The sequence below is a fragment of the Ostrinia furnacalis genome, unplaced genomic scaffold (assembly GCF_004193835.3).
Source record: "Ostrinia furnacalis isolate ACB-3 unplaced genomic scaffold, ASM419383v2 OfSCF6117, whole genome shotgun sequence".
NCBI lineage: Eukaryota > Metazoa > Arthropoda > Insecta > Lepidoptera > Crambidae > Ostrinia > Ostrinia furnacalis.
This window is the reverse complement of record NW_021136356.1, coordinates 313,075-316,138: the sequence shown is the minus strand read 5'-3', so window position 1 is coordinate 316,138 and position 3,064 is coordinate 313,075.

The window sequence follows — 3,064 nt, the reverse complement described above, 5'->3', positions numbered from 1 at the left end:
ATTAATAAACGTCGCGTTAAGACCCGTGTCTTACTATTTTAATTGAAATGAATCGTGAAAGTTTAAAATCTTATAGTCTATAATCTGATGGGCTAAGTCAAACTTAAACTTTATGTTCATTAATGACAAAATATTCTAGGAAAAACGCTATGAATAGAGTTACTTTACAGCAATTTCCTTCAAGACTCCTTAAAAAAAGAAGTCTTACTATGTTTTATGACAAAAAGTATTTTACTGAATTATTCAATATTAAAATTTTCCATTGAATAATTACGTATTTTTTTTTATAACTGAGTTAGCGATAGCTATTTTTAGATCAGAAGCGAGTATTTTCTTTGTAAGACTTTAGTGTAATGATGATTTGATCAGAAAATTCTTTTAGGTTATCTGAATATGAAAGCTCCTAACTATTGAAAATTTAGGCAAGTATTTCCTTTACCAATTAGTCACATTAGCCTCATAGTTTCTTTCGCCCCGAGTGACCTAAAATAAAAATATTCAGAACAATGAATTGTGTCAGGCCTTCAAACTAAAATTCAATTTGCATTTTAAAATCTGGCCGGAGGAGCGACAACGCACGAGTAGAAAGGACATACGCGACCAGTTTTAATAGACCCCTCTGAAGTATATGAAACGTCCAGTTCTGGTTGGTGTTCTCTACTTATTTGGTTGCCTCACAGGTCAGGGTAAAGTGGAGTTTATCAGGAAGAGAAGGGTATTGTTTGACGCAAACGTTTGGGAAAACTGACTGGACATCGCTAACGAATATTCACTTTCCGTGCGCAGTTGTTTTGCGAGTTAAAAAATATCTACGAATATGTTATTAGTAAAGATAACAGAGTTATATTTATCATTTTTGAGACATTTTTATATTAATTTAAGTGAAGATTATGAAAAAAAAAAAAATTAAATGGTCCTGACACTAAAATCACCATTAGGTAGGTAATTGATTTTTTGTGATACTAAAAGTATTAACTTTCCGATCCAATCCAATTAAGGCCCGATTCGACCAAACTTTTATCCGAAAATAACTCTTGGTATAACTGGCACATTGATAGTTTCAGTATGGGAAATATGACAAAACTGATAAATTTATTCTGAGAATAATATTTAAGTACTCTTCTTTGGTCGAATCCACCCTTTGTACCTACATTTCATTGCCAAAGAGCACTTTCTATAATTACCAGATGATACTTGACAGCTTGATATGCTGTTATAGCTGTATTAGAAAATGATTCGTAAAATGCACTACGTAAGAATTAAAATCGCAATTTCGCCCATAAAATAGTTTAAATAAACAAATAATACATGAAATTACCTCAAATTATTTGCCAAAGGAACGTACCTAGATCAAAGCAGTTTGCTTATTAACAAGGTTTCATTTGATTATGAGCAAAATATATTAACCTGTAATTAGTTTTAGGGCTTTCGACTTGTACGTTTGAACTTTGAACAAAAACGCCGCTCTATTTAAATAAAATAAATAAATAAATCTTTGGACAATTTCACACAGCGCCAGCTAGCCCCAAAGTAAGCAACTTAATGCTTGTGCTATGAGTGCTAGCTTAACGGATATACTACTTAGTATACTTTTTTTTAAATACATACATATTATACATAGTAACTCCCAGACTCGTCACAGAAACTAAAATGCATCATTTCAATTTCTGCCCGGCCGGGAATCGAACCCGGGACCTCTCGGCATAGTAGTCCGTTCTGAACCACTACATCAAACGGCCGACTTTGTTTGTATATTTATGAAAATAACAGCAAAAAATAAGCAATATCGTTCGGTCGAAATGTAAATGATATTAATATCGTCGAACTGTTGGACGGAACCCAAGATATTGCGTTACAGAGGGCATCCTTAATTAAAGACCAACTGGACACAAACAAAATAGACCGGCCAAATTGATGAAATATTTCCAATGTTATTCCAATATTTTTCATGGAATGGAATAATAATAAAAACTCATGAGTGTGTTTGGAATTAATATGTTCATGTTTATTCGATACTAGCTTTCCGCCCGCGGCTTCGCCCGCGTGGAATTTTGTCTGTCACAGAAAAACTTTATCACGCGCGTCCCTGTTTCAAAAACCAGGATAAAAACATTACATGTCCTTTCCCGGGACTCAAACTATCTCTATGCCAAATTTCATCAAAATCGGTTCAGTGGTTTAGGCGTGAAAGCGAGACAGACAGACAGGCAGACGGACAGAGTTACTTTCGCATTTATAATATTAGTATAGATTCGAAGAACACTACTTGATAAAACAGTAAACGGTATTCATATAAAAGTAAGAGCGCTTTCAAAAGTCGAGCTTTACAAAAATAAATTAAGTTTCAATTCGCAAGTCAAACTCTTACGTAGTACAATGGTAGCGAGATGGACTCTCTATTAGAGTTTTTGGGTTCTACCTCTACATAGAAAAACACAACCATAGCCTTTACAAAACATTTATTTCTCAAACGTATAAATACATCAATCAAAAAGTTGAAATGGAAGTGGACAAAATACATTGATAAAATATAAATTACCACAATAAAGTAACAAAAATAAAGTCACGGTAAGCCATTTAACGGTAGGTCAGGGCACATAGTACGCAGAACTGACAGCCGATGGGGCAGCAAGGTTCTGGAGTGGAGGCCACGTACCGGAAAACGTCCAACCACAAGGTGGAACGACGACCTGAAGGTAGCAGGAAGGCGCTGGATGCAGGCCGCTACCAACCGTGCGACGTGCGACCGTGGAAGTCATTGCGAGGCCTATGATCAGCAGTGAACGTCCTGTGGCTGAAATGATGATGATGATGATGATGTAACGGTAGCATGTTACATCTGCTCACTAATGTACCATTTGAGTTGTTGCAATATCGCCCATATTATGAACTAAAGAAGACGCCGTATTATTTAGATGACTTGCTGATGTCTCTCAAAATGGTTCGTGACACCCAAAGAGACCAGTAACTTGACAAGACAACCATATTAATTGTAACAAAGGCGTGTCGCGAACTTTTTGACTATTTTGGGGGTCACGAACTATTTGACGCTGACTGTAGCAAC